Below are 19056 nucleotides of genomic sequence, written 5' to 3' on the forward strand. Positions count from 1 at the left end.
ATGGGAGGAAGGGACGGCGCCAGGAGCCTGGGCTTGGCAGCTCCCTCCGGAGGAGACCTGAGGATGCCCTCCAGTGTCCAGGAGGCTGGTGACCTGCCAAGGCTGGGCGGACGGGGAGAGGAGCGCGGGCTAGGAGAGAGGTGGGAATCTAGGAAAGGGGGGGCGGGGCAGGGGACCCTGTCAGGGCCGTTTGCAGAAGCGGGGACTGACCCACAGGGGTCGCTGCGCCCCTCGCAGTCCCCGCCCGCAGGCTTTGAGAGCCCGGCTATACCACAGCGCAGCTCTCGCAGGGGGTGCGGCGGCCGCCGTGGCGCCTGGCGGCGGGCTTTGGAGACAGCAGGGAGCGGCGGAGCGCCAGCCTTCGCCGGCTACTGACTCAAAGCCCGGCGGCGCGGAGGCCGGCGGCGCCAGGGTCTGGGGGGCGGTGTGGCCCCAGAGCCTGCCCTGCACACCCCCACGCCCCGTGGTAGGAGCCCGGACCCAAACAAAGGCGGGCGGCGAATAAAAGGCGGCGGCGGCGCAGCGAGCTCTCGGTGCGCGCTGGGGAGCGAGACACACACTTGGTCGAGCACTGTCTGTGCGCTCTGGAGCGGAGCGGGAACCCCGGCCTCCTGTAGCTCCGAACAGCTTCTCCCTGCGACTCCCGCGAGGGGACAAGTCCGCGCGGCAGGGTGGCCGCAGCCCTCGGCCCCTACGACGCGCCTCCCTCCCGCGCCCGCGGCTCAGCCAGCTCAGCTTGGCCAGCCGAGGTGAGTGCGACGGCCGCTGGGCGCCGTCCGGGTCGGGGCAGGGGGATGCATTGCTCGGAGGAGGGGGGGCAAGTCCTCCGCGCCGCCCCCGCCCCGGCCTGCGCGGCTCTGTATGTGAAGTTCTCCCGCTGTCCAGCCAGCCCGGGATGCGGGCCTCGGACCCTCCGGGAAAGCCGGCTGGTGGGGGGCAGAGCCCAGAGCTAGCCCCCCGCGGCCGAGCTCCAGCTCCGCACCAACTCCCCGCGGGGCCCGAGCAGCCTGGGTCTGCACCAGCCTGTTTGATGCCCACAAACGGCGAGGCTTCCGACCTCTAGTCCCCTGCTGGTCCCTGCGGATGGATGACTGATTCCGTAAAAGTTGAGCATCAGTGTGAAGCCGCCCGGGATCAGTCTCTCACCCCAGCTGGAGCTCAGGGAGGGGACTGGAAAAGGTTAATGACCTCCTCTCCATCCACTTTCTACCTTAGCGCGCTCATGCTCTCGAAGGGACCTTCCCGGAGTGCTGGGGCCCAAGTAACCTGGCAACCGGTCCAGCCGGGCGCGCGAGAGCTCTGGGGCAGACCGGGTAGGCTTTGGAAGCTGAGCACGCACGAGAGGGTCTCCGGGCCCTGCTGAGAACGCTAGTGAGGGTGGAGATGGGGTGGGCAGCCAGCAGTGGTGGCGCTGAGGGTGTGGGGAAGATTCTCGGCGCGAGTGGCGCTGACTCCTGGGAGCAACCCCGCCACTGGGAGAACTTTTCCAAACTCCCTGGGGGGCCCGCAGCTGGGCTAGGAAGGCGCCTCCTAGGAGGCGTCCTTTCCTCGGCCCCTCTTTGCTCCACAGTTGGCCCCAGGTTCGTCTTGAGACTGGGCGCAGGTGCCCGCCCGTCCACGCCCGGGGTCAGTTCCGCGGACAGCACCTGGAGGCGGCCTTGGAGACTCACAACCCCCGCGCACGTGCCCACGGACCCAAGAACACACAGACCCCCAGTCCATGCACACGCTCACACAGGTCTACCCGCAAACCACAGACCCGCAAACAATCCCCACACAGATTCATAGTGCACTCACGCGATATACATCCACCCACACTCCACACAATCGGCACACGGAGGGAAGATCCACACGCACGTGAACAAACACAGATCTTCCCACAAGCACCAGCAAGCCGAGCAATATCTTCAGTCAGGTCCTGCTGTCTCTGGACGTCTGACTGAGCCTCAGACTTCAGAGCTCACCTCCGGCTGCTCACAGGGATGCCCGGTGACTCACAGAACTGCTCAGGCTCCGTCCCTCAGCCTCAGCCCTCCCCGCCCCCCCCCCACCCCATGCACACACACCCTTTGAGGGAAGCAGCGGGTCACAAAGAAAACCCTCCCCCCACCCCAGTGCAGACTTGGTCAGGAACCAGGGTATCTGCCAGATGGAAGGAGTAGCCTGGCCCAGTGGAAGCGGCAAACAGAAGCCCAGCCTTACAGAATCTTGGTATTGGGCTCAAGAGTCCATTTTTCTCAGCTCACCACCCTCATGCCTGCTCCCCTTTCTTACTTCAGACAAAGCTCCTGCAACCAAGGTCCACATCCGTCTCTCTGCATCATTCTTTGCTTGCACTTTCTGTCTCTTTGTTTCCCTGCTCGGTTCCCCTCCCCCATGTTTATCTTTCACACACACACACACACACACCCCTTTTGTCTTTCCCAATTCCTCTTTCCCAGCTGCCTTCACTCTCTCCCCAACTTTCCTGCAGCCTGGGTCTGATCCAGTCGGTGTTTGCTCCAGTGCGGCCACAGCTGACCCTTAGGGGGAGCTGACTTCATTCTCCCAGCAGAATCTACGCCCCCATACCTCTCTCTTTGGAAGTCTGACCTTCCTCCCCATGGGGAGCTTCTGCCCCCTCCCCGGGAAAACCTCCAGGGCCAGATGACACAGATCCCTCACAGTCTCTCCAAGGGGCCAGGATTCCTCAGTTCTGGAATCGCAGCAAGCCCCTTAAAATCCAGAAACTGAGCTGAGGAAGAGTCACAGAGTGATGTAGTGGGAGGAACACTGGAGTGGAAGTGGGGAGTGGGGAGGCAGGTCCTAGATTCAGCGTGGCCACAGGCTCCCAGTGTGTCCATGGGCAAATTCCCTTCTCTGAGCCTTAGGCTTCCCCATCCGTACAAGGACAGGGCTGGTTGAGGTGACCTTCAAGGGTTCCAGTTTGGCCCTAATAATGTGGGACATTGGCTTTCTCCTGAGTCTCTTGAGTGTGGGTGGGATTGAAAATTGTGATTCTAACCCCAGAGTTTATGGTACCTTTCCCCTTCCTCAGAGCACCCACCACCGGTGAAGGCATCCTGTCCCCTGAGCAACGGATGTTCAGATGATTTCCTTTATAGGACCAGAGATGTCAAGTAATTTTCTTGAGGTCACACCACTGAAGTGCCATCTCCACTGGGGCATGCACTGATTCTACTGTCAGTATATCCTCTGCATGAACCACTGGTTGTGCTGGTGGAAGCTTGGTGAATGAATGAATGAGTGAATGAATGAATGAGAGGAAGGGTCAGGACTAAAACCTGGATCCCCTGACCCTCGGAATCTTGGAATTATGGTTTAAGGCCTTTTCTCTGATGGTATAGGCATGTTTCCCTTGTCTCCTCATTTCCCCTTCCACTCACCTGGTCATTCAAAGGCAGATGGAATTGTCTGAGTCCCTTCCTCCCTTAAGGCAGACTCTGGGCTGGTTGCAAATGACCACAGAGAAGGGACTAGCTGAGAGCAGCTTTAGAGGCCGTGCCTGGTGGGTAGAGGCTTGGCAGTCAACTCCAAGTCCCGAAGACTCTACCAAGTAGGCTGTCCACGGGCAGCTGGCCAGGATCTGCAGCCGGGTGGGAAGACAGTCATCGCTACCATTTGGCTAAGCAACCACTTCTCACAGCCCCATGAGCTGGGTACTGCGAAAATCACCTCTACAGATGAGCGAAGCGAGATGCTGAAAGATGAGGTGGCTTCCCTAAGGGCGGGCAGCCAGCCCACTCTCAGTCATAAAAATAGGTGCCCCCAAACGGTGGTGGTGGTGGTGGCAGCAGTGGTTGATAAAGATGTTATTGGTATTGATAATGATGTGAGCATCATGGTGCTTGGAAACTCAATGATTTGCCTCTTTGGTTCCCTTCCCCCTCTTTGAAATTGCTCCCCACCCAAACCTCTTGTATTCTTCCCCCACCTATACTTGGAGAAACTGAGAGCTTGGATAGTGAGGCAGGGGTGTCTGATCATCTGTCACTCTTAGCCAAGGAAGAGGGCTTGTCATCTGAAAGCTTCCTTCTCTTGCCCACCCTTCCCACACCTGAGCATGTCTCCTGCCAGAGAAGCCTGGAGCAGTGTCAAAGTCTGTCAGAACACCCTTGCAAGCTGGGTTCCAAATGCAAAGCCCAGGGAAAATAAGTAAAGAGGGCAGTGCTGGCCCGAAATAGAAACATGCACCAACTCACAAATATGCATGTTTTCCAAAAGTCGCATTTCACGGCCAAGACAGCGTGGCTCACGTTCCAGCTGCTCGACTAAGGCCGGAAGCAGGTATGCTGCCAGGACTGGTCCAGGGAAGGTGGCAGAGCCTCCCCCGCCAGCTCACTCCCTGCCTGGCCCTGGGAGACCAGACGGCGCTCCGCTCCTCACCAGCTGGAAGGTACACAGTTGGGAGGACTGAAGTAACGTGTCTCTGGTAGTCAGAGCTCTTTGGAAATGGGCACCAAACAAGGCTGATGGCCTTGGTTCCTCTGCCTTACAATGGCAGCAGCAGGCTTGTAATAACAATCCTGATAATAATAGCTGCCATTTGTTGAGTACCTACTATGTGCCAGGTACCAAGCATTTACACGCGTAAATGGAAGGGGTCACTTAACCTCGCAACCATCTCATGGCACATGGATTGTTATCCCCATTTAATATGAGGGGAAACCAAGGTTCGGAGAAGTCAAGAGGTCTGCCCAAGGCCACACAGCTAGAAGGGGCCAAGTTGGGGTCAGATTTCCATCTGAATGAAGCAAGAGCCCCTATTTTGCCCAGTACTCTACATTGTTTCTGCCATTCATTCATTCAATACATTTTTTTGGTCAAGAAACTCACTTATGTGATGGTTTTCAAAAGAATGTAAATTCATCTGCCAGCTGGGCCAGGGGTAAAGGGCAGACTTTAGCTCTGGCCATCCCAGGATCGGTACTCCAGGCTTCCAAGCTGGGGCTGGAACTGGGTGTCTTACCTCTGCATCTTGGGCTCTGTCCCCAACCATGAGAGCCCAGACCTGTCTGCCTGGCGGGATGGGCTCAGGCGGGAGTCCCACTGTGAAGCCTGGACTATGAAAAACAATTTAACTCCATGAGAGGTTAGGGCTGCGAGAGGCCTCTGCAGATGGGGAAGTTACTTCAGAGAGGGCAAGTGAGCTGCCCAGCATCACCCAGCATGTTGGTGGCAGAGCCTGAATCTCAGAATCCCAGGCTGGCGTGCCATGTGGCCAGGCTGGCCTCCCTGAGTATGTGGGAAGCGTCCACATGGCCCCAGTGAAGGGGATTGAACGGGTGCAGGCAGTAAACCTAACGCTTCCCTTCCAAGCACAGAGGTGAGATGCAGCTGGTTTTCACTGCCAAGTCCTCTCTTCCGCATCCCCCCTTATATCAAGACTGACCCTGCTGACCTGCCCAGGTGCCCCCGTTCATCACCGTGAACAACAGCATTAACAGATACAGAACATTTGCCATGTGCCAGGCACAGTGCTAAAAGCTTGACGTGGGGTAATTGATGTAACCCCCACAACGACCCTGGACGGTAAGTGTACTTATTCCACTTTGCAATCGAAGGACCCGGGCTTGAGAGGTTGACTCGCTTGCCCAAGGCCACACAGCTAGGAAAGAGGCATGTGGAGACCTGCAGAGCCCCTGCCAGCAGGTTTACTCTGGGGGTGAGGAGGGAGAAGGTTTGGAACCAAAGCCAAGGGGAAGGAGGAGCCGATGGGCAGCAGCAGGCTATTTATATCACACCTCTAGGCCTCGTCACGCTTGCTGGCATTGGTGCCAGCAGCGGCTGACCCTCTGCCAAAACCTGGAAGGAAGAAGCCCAGCGCAGGGTCCTGGGACCAGCCCCTGGGGGACGCTAGCGAAGCGTAGGGTCTGGGTATGTTTCTCCCTGAACTCAAGGGAAAGAACCCGCTAGGCATGTGGGACTCCCAGAGATGCCCTTAGTCCTGGCATCCTGCTTTCTCTCTTTGCTCCTCCCTCTGAGGGAACTAGACTGGGAATCTGGGCAATTTGGAAAGGGCCGTTGGGTGGAAGATTAGGGTCTTGCTGTATCAGTGAACCTGACCACTGGGAATGAGGAAGTAGTGGTGACAATGGGAAGGACTGGCTTGGATTTAGATACCAGCAGGTGCCATCCAGGTCTCTTATAGGGGGCACTCCCTGGAACTAGGGAATGGTGTCCTGGGATACAGTGTCCAGAGGCTTAAATCTCCTCTACCAGAAAAAGCCTTCTCCTTAATCCCGCATCCCACGAGTGTCTGCCTGAGCAGCCCCACTGTGTGCCAGGCATGCAGAAGTGGAAAAGCCTCAGTCTCTGTCCTTGTAGAGCTCACCAGAGTCTCCCATCCCTGCCCCAGCACCCCCTACCTGGACCAGAGGTGATGAATGATAAGTAATAGCTCACCCAGGTCCCCCACCAGAAGTAGAAGAGGGACCCAGGTGCCCTCTGGGGCTCAGAGAACATGATCCAGGCCAGTGGTCATTTCACAGTGAGAAGGAAATTTCCTGTGGGTGGTGCCTGCAGTACACTTGGGTGCCCTCCGCAGCTTGATGTCTTGGTGGGAGAGGGGGTACGGTAGGGAAGGCTCATCCCCGCTCAGCCATCTGCTTGAGGCATCCAACACACATACTGGCACCTGGACGATGCATCCTTTGCCAAACCTTGTTAATAGAGGAGACATGACTGCCAGCTGGAAGCCACTCCTGTCATGAAGGAGAATGTGGCGATCGTGTCTCGGGGGAAGGCAGCTTAAATGGGGTCGGAGTTGGAACAGTTGTGGCAAACTGGAGTTCCTGGGATGTTTGGGGAGGAGCATGTGTTTCCCCGCCACCCCCTTCCCACTGTATTGGCCTTTGCACGGTCCTGGAGGATTTCTCTTGTTCTTAGTCGGGAGGGTTCTGCAGGGTGATCACCCCGATGATAACGATGATTATCATAACGGCCAACATATTTTGACTGTTTACTACCTGCTAGGCACTGGGCTTAGGGCTTTATAGGTATTATCTTATTGCATCCTCATACCTGCTCTATGAGAGAGTTACCATTATTGTTCCATTTTAGGGATGAGAAATGTGAAACACAGACTAAACAGCTTGCCAGTAAGCCACAGAAACAGGGCTCAAACCCAGGCAAGCTGGCCTCAGTGCACGATCGTGACCACCATATGATGACTGCAGCTCGTGCTTTGGCCTTTATATCAACTTGATTTGGGTCCTTACAGATGAGTATGATTGAAATCAAACGACCTTTTGGATCCTTCAGTCATCTGGGTGATTTGTACATATGGGCTCGGTCTGCGTCCTGGTTGACAGGGTGACGTGGATTGACCATTTGCTCCTTGACTACCAAGCCACCGAACAGATCACTTTTTGGATATCCAGATGTGGGCAACATCTGGCAGACTGGCAGGGCTTTTCTGGCTTTCATCCAGAAGTTTCCCCTTTTCATCCCATGTAGATACAGCTGAGACTTGCATCCCTCTGGACATAATCATATGTGAGAACTTTCTGTTTGAAATATTATTTGCTGGTTTTATAATATCATCTTGTGACTTCACAAAGGCAGGATGCTGGTTTTGGTTCCTCTCTGCAGTCCAGGCCTGGGAGACATTCAGCTGAGCTAGAGAGAAATCAGGCTTTGATCTCTCAGCAGCCAGAAGAAAAATAACCCCCTTCCCTTCTCCAACCAGAGACGCTGGGAAGAGGCTGGCTGGTGAAGAACATTGTAGGTTAGTAGCTGCTGCATGTTCCCTGCAAGGGTTCCTGACTTGGTGACCTGGTCTTCCAGAGGCTTTGAGTGGAAGATCCCAGAGTAACAGAGCCAGGAATTTGTGATGAACAGGGACGAGTCAGCCAAGAGGCACTCTTGGGCATTAATGCTCATGAGAATAGACCTGGGATGCGAAGGTTCATGGAGCCTTACAGAGGAAAGGAGTTCAAGACACCACAAAGTTAAGATAATGATGATTTAACAGAAAGTCCTTATTTTATATAGCAAACACCAACAAGTGAATGAATGAAGACGATGAATGAATGAATGAATGAGTGAATGAATGCATGAACATAGAATTGGTGAATGGGGCCGAGAGACTTTGACAGCCAGGGCTTGGATTTGGCCGCACCGGACCCCAAGTACTGACAAGGCAAAGGATTCTTTTCTTGTCCGCTGGAACACCCTTCAGCTCAGAGGCAGGGAGACGGAGTCTGAATCCTTGAACCTTGCCCTCTCACTGCATATCCCATCCCCACCCCATTGTGCAGGGCCCTCTGGTCACCGGGCTCCTCTGGCTCTTGGCCGTGGCAGGGATTGGAACCCAGGAGACTGCCAAGCTGATGGAGACTGCAGCCCCAGTACCCTGAAAAATCTGCAACCCTCTTCACCTTCCCAGCTGCTTCCCTAGCCCTAAGCCACCCCGTCTTCTCTGTTATCACACTTTTGTGTCCTGGCTTTTTGAGGACTCCAAATGACAGAACTAGGAAATACCTGAAATCTCATTGAGTCCAGCCCTCCCATTTTACAGAAGGGCAAACTGAGGCCGAGGAAGGAAGAAAGACTAGCCCAAGGTCATGAGCAAATAGGACACTGAGCCCTATCATTGTGGGAGGATTTGAGGGAAGTTCCTATGAGGCCTCGGATAACACTGCATCAGAGAGCAGGGTGGGGGTGGGACGGAAGGGGCCTGACATTCTGGAGCCCAGGTGGCTTCATTGGGTCTTTCCTGGCCTCTGAAGCAGGGCCAGGAGCAACAGTTCTGAGTTCCTGGGGCCTTGAATCTCCCAAGCATTTCATGGGAAAGGCAGCAGAGTTGGGAAGGGGTGCTACTTGGGGTCTGTTCTTCATCTTGGACCCTCTGCTCCAGCAGCTGAGCTCCAACCCTCTGTTCCTGTCTCTGTAGGCAGCTACACCATCATGGAGGGTGGGCTGAGGGCCAGGGTCAGACTCCCAACCCTGCCAGGGGCCTCTCTGCTGGCTCCGGCTGTGGAAGGGCTCTGAGTGCACCTCCTGGACTGACCCCTCCCTCCCCACTATACGCACCTGCACTGCCAATCAGCAGGGTAGCCAGGAAGCACTTCCCCGTGCAGGCACGGAAGGTGCATTTCCACCCGGCCAACTAAGATGATGAAGTTGGATGTCACCCCCTGGTGCTTTTTCTCTCCTCCTTTCCCAGGAGCCAGGGTTGTGCCTGTGGCCAGAATGACTCCTGGGGGCAGTGGCTGGGCGGGGGGATGGGGGGCAACATGTGCGAACACCAGTGGGGATTGGGAAGGCAGACTCTAGCACTGTGAGAGTTTTCCAACACATGAGACTCAAAACCTAATATAATGAGACGAGTACTGAGCTTATCAGAAGTCAGGTTCAAATAAATCCCTTTACTTCTTTTAGCCTCAGTTTTCTTGCTTGCAAATTGGAAATAATTCCTAAGACTAGAAAACCTGTATGAAAATCACCTACAGGCTGTAAGTTGCTGCAGAGATGAAGCACCATTCAATCCCTCAGGATGAGACGATCAAGGACAGGATCAAGGCTATGGCTTAGGGACACGAGAGCCCCAGCAGTCACCAACATCTCCTTGCTGTGCTGCTTTCATCTGGGGCTGGCCTCCTTGGCCTTCCACGAGTCCAGGCAGCAGGGGCTGGGGGAGTCCCAGGTTCTCAGAAGGGGAGATTTGTCCTAAGACTTCTCACTTTCTTTCTGGGCAGTGAGGCTGGGGATACAGCCTCTTTCTACAGCTCCATCCCAAACCAGCCGTGGTGGCCAGTCGGTGGGTTTGAGTACTTTGCGTGTCTGCTTTCTATCTTTCAGCTTCCAATTAGCCCTCAAGCTTCGCTTTTGTGGTATGGGGCCAAGAAGAGTCTTGGAACGTCCCCAGACCCACAGATGTGGTCTGGGTATGTGGGGGGAGAGGAGGGGTAGTGGTCTCCAAAGCGTTCCTCAGAGCTAAGGACTGGCAGGTTACCACCTGCTATGTCCCAGCGAAGCCGATGGCATCCAGCCAGCACACTTTATTGGCTGTTCCTGCTTCTTGGCCTGATGAACATCAGGACCCAGCCTGGGTGTCCCCACCCCCACCCAGTTATATGTTAGCTTCTGAATAGGGATGAAGGGGAACACCTCCCCTTCTTCTGCCTCCCCCTCTTGGGCAGCAGCTAAGAATCAGAGGTGGAGAGTTTAAAGAGCATCTCTCACAACCCACCATCTGACAGATGGGGAACCACCCAACCAGAGATGTTAAGTGACTTGTTCTAAGTAACACAGCAGGCTGGTGGCAGGGCAGGTCCCTACTCCCAGCCTCCAGGGCCACTGCTGCTGCCCCAGGACCCCTCCCCCACTGACGCCTCCTCTCTTGTCCCTGAGCTTGAGCTCGCAGAAAGAGCCGGCTGGAGCCGGAGAGGAGATGCAAGGGGAATTGTTTTACATATTTGTTAATTGGGTCTCAGAGAGAGAGAAGGGCTCTGAGCTCATCAGCCAGGAAGGAATCCAATTTGGCTTTTATGGCCATTGTTATTGGTTGTATTTTGTGGGGATCTTTTTATTTTTTATTAATCCAGCGGTCTGGGGGCTGGGGAGCCGACCAGCTGCTGGGTCCCGTGGGCCCTCCTGCTCCCACGAATTCCAGGCAGCTCAGGACTTGGGACTGGGGGTGGGGGAGAGGTGGTGGGAAGGGGCGGCCTGGACAGGTTGACCAAGGTATGCAGTGAGGGTTTTCAGGAACCTTCTGATCCTTCGGGCGAGGGGTGTCAGGGGCCCTGGCTGTATTTCACAGGCTCTGCAAGTATCGCTGGGTTTATTAAGCTTTTTTTTTTTTTAATTTATTTATTTATTTTTGGCTGCGTTGGGTCTTCATTGCTGAGTGCGGGCTTTCTCTAGTTGCGGCGAGCGGGGGCTACTCTTCGTTGCAGTGCGCAGGCTTCTCACTGCGGTGGCTTCTCTTGTTGTGGAGCACGGGCTCTAGGCGTGTGGGCTTCAGTAGTTGTGGCTCATGGGCTCTAGAGCGCAGGCTCAGTAGTTGTGATGCACGGGCTTAGGTTGCTCCGTGGCATGTGGGGTCTTCCCGGACCAGGGCTCGAACCCGTGTTCCCTGCATTGGCAGGCAGATTCTTAACCACTGCGCCACCAGGGAAGCCCTTAATTTATTTTTATTTATTTATTTTTGGCTGTGTTGGGTCTTCGTTTCTGTGCGAGGGCTTTCTCTAGTTGCGGCAAGCGGGGGCCACTCTTCATTGCGGTGCGCGGGCCTCTCACTATCGTGGCCTCTCGTTGCGGAGCGCAGGCTCAGTAGTTGTGGTGCACAGGCTTAGGTTGCTCCGTGGCATGTGGGATCTTCCCAGACCAGGGCTCGAACCCGTGTCCCCTGCATTAACAGGCAGATTCTCAACCACTGCGCCACCAGGGAAGCCCCCCTATTAAGCTTTTATTGCCTTTTTCTCAGAAATGCAAGACTGCTTGGAGGGCAGGCCTGATGAGTCTGGGCCGTGAGGCCTGAGTTGTGCATGTGGAACAGGGTGGGGAGGGAGGGACAAGAGTGGGTCAGTGAGTGGAATTCCCTTGGGCAGTGGAGCACAGTGGCTAAAAGGATGGGCTCTGATTCAGGCCTGCAGAGGCTCAGATCCCAGCCCCACTCCTGCTGCCTTGTAGAGCTGAGGCTGGATCAGACAAGGTGTAAACAAGTAAAGCACCAGTGACGGCACGCAGCAGTGCTCGGTGGATGGGAAGCCCCTTGCGTAGGGCCTTCTATTTTCTTTCGCTGCCTGCCCCACCAGAAAGAGCTGGATGGCAGATCTGGACGGCCTGTGTGTGTCCTTTCTCTGGACATAAAGTACTATTCCTGGCCCAAATGGCATCATTTCTCCCCTCCCCATGGCTGAAGGAAGGGGTGCTTGGAGGAGTGGGCCCTGGCCAGAGATCCAGGAGCCTGAGTCCATCCCTAGAGCCGAGGGGGTAGGACAAGCCTGAGGAGAGGCTAGTGTGAGCCCCAGCAAGAGGAAGGCCAAAGGCAAGGTCACCTGCTGGAGGAAGCCACTGGGAATAGGGGAGGGTGGCCAGGGCAGCAGGGTCTTTCACAGAATAGTCCTGGAGTACCTGCAAAAGAGTCACCTGGGGAGGTGGTGTAAATACAGATTCCTGGGCCCCATCCCCTGAGCATCTGATTGACGGGATCTAGTGTCTGGCCCAGGAGTTTGCCTTTTAACAAGTGCACCTGGTGACTGATCCATATTGAAGTCTGAGGGCCGATGTAGCAGAGAATAGAAAAGTCAGCTCCAGCCGACTTGTAGACCTGGCCACGAGCAGGGGACAGGTTTGGGGCTCTTCCCATCTTTGAAGCTCATCATGACAGTACTAGCTGCTGTGACTTAGCCAGCAGGGTGTCACCACCCCATTTTTCAGATCAGGAAACTGAGACTTGCCCAAGGCACCCCGTTAGTGGCAGAGCCAGGGTTTGAACCCAGGGCTGTCTCTCCCCCTTCCCCCCAAAATCAGGCCCTGGTGCTCTTAATACCTGACATCCCTCTTAGTGTTGGGGGACCAGTTCTGTTCCACTGAGCCCACCAGAGAGAGAACACACAGAATGGGGGTAGCTTAGGCCGTTGTGACCATTAATGTTGGGTTCCTCTGGTGCTGGCCGGGATGTTTCCCTGGGTGATATATTGATGAGATCAAAGCTTGTTTGCCTGATACATATCGAGCTGTTGGGCTTCTGAGTCAGTGCCCACAGTTTCCTCACCAGCTGTCAACCTGGGGAGGCCAGCCGTCCTTCATGTGCTCCATTGCCGCAGCCTGCCCTTCTCTGAGAAATGGGGCGCCTGGACGGGCTCACCACAGAGCCCCTCTCCCAGATCCCTTCCCTCTCCCACCACACCTGGGCTCCCAATAGATAAGCCCAGACTTTCTTTGGGGGGAGAAGTGGTCGTGTACATCCCTCTTCCTGCCCTCTGTTGGCAAATTTAGCCGATAGAATGGTATTTCTTAGGGGGCAGGAGGTCTAATGGGGGGTAGGTGCAGGTGTTTGCTTCAGCTGCAGCTGTGAAGCCAGATTTCTGCAGGGCTGGGGCAGGGAGGATGGGGGTGATAGATTTAGGGTCTTCTTGCTGGGGAGAAGGCTCAGAAAGCCACCCAGCCACACTCCTTCCTCTGTGGATTTGAAGGGCATGCCCTGTCTCTGTTGCCATTTTCATCTGAGATTCTGGATAGGACTTGGGGCTTCTTGAGAGAAGAGTCCAGGAGGATCCTTGGATCTAGCTGCTGGGATGGGGCTCCCTGCTTTTCCTCTGGGGAAATTATATTAGTGGGGGTCCTCCAGAGAAACAGAACCAATAGGATGTTTATTAGGGAGAGAGAGAGAGAGAGAGAGAGAGAGATTGAGAAGAGTTGAGGCATCCCAACATCTGCAGTTGGCAAGCTGGGACCCAGGAGAGCTAATGGTGTAGCTCCAGTCTGTGTCCAAAGGCCTGAGATTCAGGAGAGCTGATTATGTAAGTTCCCGTCTGAAAGCCAGCAGACTCGAGACCCAGGAAGAGCCAATGTTTCAGTCCGAGTCTGAAGACTGGAAAAGACCAATGTCCCAGCTCAGGCAATCAGCAGAAAGCGTTCCCTCTTACTCAGCCTTTTTATTCCATTCAGGTCTTCAACTGATTGGATGAGGCCCACCCACACTAGGGGAGGCCATCTGCTTTACTCAGTCTGCACATCCAGAATCATGTTTGGTCAAATGTCTGGCATCCCATGGGCCAGTCAAGCTGACACATACTATGAACCGTCACATCCATGCTTTCCTTGAAGGGAAGGCCAAGCATCCAAGGCTGGTGGAGACTTCCTTTGCATCATGCCCTGAGCTGCCTGTCACCTACTAAAAGCAGAATTGCTGAGACTTGCGTGCTTTCAGATCTTACGGGAATGCTACAGGCTTGCTAAAGGGCAGTGGGTTTCCTCAGTGAGTATTTACATCTCAGCTCTCAAGGAACTCGAAGGCTGCTTGGAATGGTGAAAAGAACATAGGCTTCGGGATTAGTAGACCTGAGGTTCAAATGCTAGTTCCATGCCTTATTAGCTGTGTGACCACAAGAGAGTCCCTTAACCTCTCTGACTGTTTATTACTCTGTAAGATGGGGATGCTTATAAAACTCCCCTGCAGAGCTGATATATGAGAGAGGGTGCTTGCACATGGTAGGTGCACAGCTAATTATTATGTTATGATTCTCTTCCTGGGTGTCAGTTTCTGCATTGAGCTAGCTGGGTTTCTGGCTTCATCCCATCTGCGTGATTTTGACCCAGTTTTATCACCATGTCTCCAACGTATCTGCAGCCTCCTGGCCTGAGATGGAGTACTCAGGTATCCAAGAAGAATTTGGAATTCTGGATAGCAGGCACATAGTTGGGGCATATGGAGGCTGGCAGACTCTTAGAAGATGGGGTATTAGGATTTAGGACAGTGACGCCTGGTAGGGACCAAGCCCTCGTCTTTCCTTTCCTCTCTTCTCCACCTCTGATGAGCTAAATTCACCAAAGTGGTAGATCCATAACCAGAGAGTGGAGAAGGGCACAATGTCCCCACTGCAGCACATCAGGAGGAAATGGAGCTGTTTGACTCAAAATATCCCATTTTGAATTTCTGCCCAAATCTCTTAGCCCAAGAGTAGGAAAATCAAAGACCCCAAGATGTTTCCAAGAACCAGAGCTGAACCAGGGAGGCAAAACACCCCTAGACAGGAAGAAAAAGCTGATGAGCTCCTAATTACCATTAAATTATATATACATATACGTGCTTTAAGCCGAATCTGCAAGGCTAATGTGATTTTTTTATTACATTTTAATAGTCTGGCTGGGATGGGGAAATGAAGAAGGAAGGGTTCTGTTACCCTTCATTAGAAGGAGGGAAGTTGTAAACAGGGATACAGGCAGCTCAGGCATGGGGCCACATCCTTTGGAGCCTTTCTGGAGAAGAGCAGGGCCCAGTGTGGGGCTGAGGGTGTCTGAGAAAATACCGCCTCCCACCAAAGCCCCGTTCTGTCTGGATGGGGAAGTCCATCTGGCTTGTGACTTGAAGAATACCTCTTTCCTCGACCTTAAAAATAGCTTCCCTATGTTGGCTCTTTGGGTCCCCATGTCATCTTCCCCAGGCCTGGTTCTTCCCTAGGGCTGCCAAAAACTGCCTCCAGAATCTGGTGATGGAGCAGGTAGAGCACTCCTTTGAGCCAAGTGTCCTGGCTCTGCCACTGAAATATGACCTTGGGTAAGACCCTTCTCTGGGCTTAGTTTCTAAGCTGTGAAATGAAGGAGTGGGATCAGGTGTGCTCTGATGTCCCTTCTGAGTCTGATAAGACAGGATCTACTTCCTGGTCATTTTAAAGACTCCTCTGTCCATCTCAGGGGAATAGAAGATTCCACACTCACTCACTCATTGGGCATTTGCCACCTCCCGCTCTCCCCAGGTCCTTCCACTTTCTAACCAGGATCTCTCTTGCTGCAACTCTCCATGTTGCCTCTCCTTGGAGGACAGAACCCTCCCCCCTCCCATGCCTATTATAGTAACTCCTCAAAGAGTCGAAGGCTGTTAACAAAATCCCTTCTACACACATACACACATGTTCTATTTTTAAATAACGTTTATTTCTGATTCTAAAAGTCCAGCTGTACCTGATCATTGTAGAAAAATTGGAAATAGACAAGTGTAAAGAATAAAATAAAAATCACCCATAATTCTCCCAGACAGAGATAACCACTAGTAATGGGGTTTTTTAACGCATATATATGTAGATTTTTTTTTCTGTTATAAAATTGGGATAATGCTGCAAATGTGGCCTTGGGTTGCCCCAAGCCTGGCCCTTGAAATTGGGCCAGGTTCTTTCTTCTGAGGCTCCTCAGGGTCTGCTGTTCCCTTTTAGGCTGCTGTCTCATTTGCTTTTCCCAAGAGGAGGGGAACCATGTTCCATGGCTGTGTGTTCACCTTGGTTCATGGGCCCCCGGGAGGCCCAGAGTTTTGACTGTCTCTGAGTGTGTGCGTGCGTGTGTATGTGTGTGTGTCAGAGACAGATGGAGAGGGAGGGAGAGAGCAAACATGTCCGTCACTGAGCAGGAACAGCACCCTAATGGGAGATCATGAAGGCAGGATGACGGGCCCCCGTGATCACAGCCCTAATGGGAGATCATGAAGGCAGGATGACGGTCCCCCGTGATCACAGCCCTAATGGGAGATCATGAAGGCAGGATGACGGGCCCCCGTGATCACAGCCCTAATGGGAGATCGTGAAGGCAGGATGACGGGCCCCTGTGATCACAGCCCTAATGGGAGATCATGAAGGCATGATGACGGGCCCCCCTGATCACAGCCCTAATGGGAGATCATGAAGGCAGGATGACGGTCCCCCGTGATCACAGCCCTAATGGGAGATCATGAAGGCAGGATGACGGGCCCCCGTGATCACAGCCCTAATGGGAGATCGTGAAGGCAGGATGACGGGCCCCTGTGATCACAGCCCTAATGGGAGATCATGAAGGCATGATGACGGGCCCCCCTGATCACAGCCCTAATGGGAGATCATGAAGGCAGGATGACGGTCCCCCGTGATCACAGCCCTAATGGGAGATCATGAAGGCAGGATGACGGGCCCCCGTGATCACAGCCCTACTTTGGGCTCTTTGTCTGAGTCAATGAGAGGTATTGAAGGAACCATCCTTATCTCCTTTCCATGGTGCAGCTGGAGCTCTTCACTAAGCGAATCAATTCCCATAATTTGAGAAAGGAAAACAAATTTGCGATTTGCTGTCCATCCTGGGAGGGGCCGCTGAGGACAGAGTTGCCAGCTGAGGCATTGGTGTCTGACCCCAGCTGCCAGCCGGGCCTCCCTTGGTTTGGTGGAATCTCTCAGATTGCACCCACCCCCCCACCCTTGGCCTGCAGACTAGGGCTTCTCAGAGAGTCTGGAGGTGTCACAGCTGGAGGGACCTGGGCTTTTACCATCCCACTGCCAGATGGGAGAGACAGGGTACCAAGAAGGGATGGGACATGCCCAGGGCCACACAGAAAGTTGGAGGCTGAGCCGGGTCTGGAGCCATGTGTAATTTCCCACCTGGCAACTTTCCTTTTCAGGAGTAGACTGAGAAGGCGGGCATGGTGGTGGAGGCAGGAAGTGGAGCGCTAGACAAGTCATCAGGTCCACTTCCTCCTCATCCATCTCATCCTCTCCAAGATCCTTCCCACCCCAGGCAGAAGAAACCATACTCTCTGCCCTACGCTTATACTGTTTGGTGTCTGACTGTCCTCTGTCCAGGGGAAAGTTCTACCTAATATCAAACCCAGCTTCTTCAGAGATTCCCTTTCCTTCCTTCATTTAACAAATATCTGCTAGGCACTAACCTCCCTCCCCAGAGTATTTTAGGCCACAGGAACACAGCAGGGAACGCGACAGCCAAGTCCCTGATCCCTTGGAGTTCATGTCCACCGAGCTGTGGGGCTCTCACTGGGAGGCAGAATGGGTCACTTAAATCTAGCAAGTACAGTCTGCAGGGCAGAGTCACACATATGTGACAGCGCTCCACTGCAATTGTTCAGTTATTGTTGCCATGGAACAAACTATCCCAACACTTAGTGATGTATGACAGCTGATATATTATGTTCATGGATTCTGTGGGTCAGGATAAGGCACAGGAGAGGGTGGCTTAGCTCGACTCCACAGTACCTGGTCCTCAGCTGGGAAGGCTAGAAGGCAGGGGGTAACTTGATGGCAGGGGGCCCAGAATCACTGGAGGCATTTTCATTCATATGTCTGGTGGTTGATGCTGGCTGTCAGCCAGGTTGTCAGCAGGAGCTCCTACATGTGGTCTCTCTGCATGGGCTAATTTGGGCTTCCTCACAGCATGGTGGCGGGGTTCAAGGATGAGTGTCCCAAGACAGCCAGGTGGAAGCTGCATCTCCCTTTTTACCTAGCCTCAGAAGTCACAGGGCACCACTCTGCTGTGGCCACAGCCCACCCAGACTCAAGGGAAGGAATGCAGACATTACTTCTTGATGGGAGAAGTCTTAAAGTCACATCATGAGAAGAACATGTGAGGTGGGAGATACTGTTGTGGCCATCTTTGGCAAATACAATGGGCCCCATGGGTGTTTTAGGAGTTCACAGCCTTTGGGGAGAAGCAGAGTGTAAAAGAATAGTAGCTGTCATTTCCCAAGCACTTACACCTACCAGGCACTGTGGTTGGCCTGCTCTGTATATCATCTAGCAACCTCGATGGTGAGTACTGTGAGCCCCGTTTTGCAGATGGAAAAACTGAGGCTCAGAAATGCTACACTGTCTGCCCTAAGTCATACAGCTGGGATTTGCACCCAAATCTGTCTACCTCCAAAACCATGGCTCTTAACAATCTGCTACACTGCCTCTCCCTCCCTGTCCCTAAGTAGCTTTTACCCCCAAAGTGTGGTGAGAAGCTTAGACAAGTAGCTTGGGGGTGGGGGGTGGGCGGTGTTCAGATCTGGGAAGGCTTCTTGGCAGAGGTGACACTTGAGCAAGGCCTTGAAAGATGTTTTAAACTTGGACATCTGGGGAAGGGAGTAGCATTCCTGATGGAGTAGCAAAGGGATAGAGGGATCACCCAGGGAGTGCTGACTTGACTCAGAATCCTGGTCTTAGGCCCGCTCACACACCAACACATTGTAAACTGTACCCTGGGCAAGGCAGGCTGAGGCTGGAGGCCAGTGGATGAACTTAGTCCCCAGAAAAAAAATGCAAAATTGGCCCCTGTCCCTTTCCACCATATTACTTACCATCAGCTTCCTCCTTCAGCGGCTGGGAATGGGGTGGAGGTTCCCCCAATCCCCCACCTCCACATGCAGACCTGGGTTTGCCCTTTGGAGATGGGGTGAGTCTGAGCTGCCTCTGGTTCACTCCCACAAGTTTCTGCTAAAGCAAATTGGGCTGCAGTGCAGGTAGAATCCCCTTGGCAGGCTTGTGTTAGGGCCTCAGAAATGGGAAGTTAAATGTTTGCATCCATAGGAATCTCGAATATTACAGAAGCAGTTCCCGCCCCTTCCAGGCCTCTCTCCCTTTCAAGTCTTCCTCTCCC

At 53.9% G+C, this 19056-nt stretch overlaps 1 protein-coding gene across 1 annotated transcript in view; it reads left to right on the forward strand.

Moving 5' to 3' along the window:
* The first annotated feature begins 681 nt into the window (after positions 1-681).
* Positions 682-19056, forward strand: part of DISP3 (dispatched RND transporter family member 3) — a 52619-nt gene continuing 34244 nt past the window's right edge. The window contains exon 1 of the mRNA XM_036867588.1: positions 682-749. The gene's annotated coding sequence lies outside the window, so the exon portion shown is untranslated. The remainder of the gene's footprint in view (positions 750-19056) is intronic.

The sequence above is a fragment of the Balaenoptera musculus genome, chromosome 1 (assembly GCF_009873245.2).
Source record: "Balaenoptera musculus isolate JJ_BM4_2016_0621 chromosome 1, mBalMus1.pri.v3, whole genome shotgun sequence".
In the NCBI taxonomy this organism is placed as follows: Eukaryota; Metazoa; Chordata; class Mammalia; order Artiodactyla; family Balaenopteridae; genus Balaenoptera; species Balaenoptera musculus.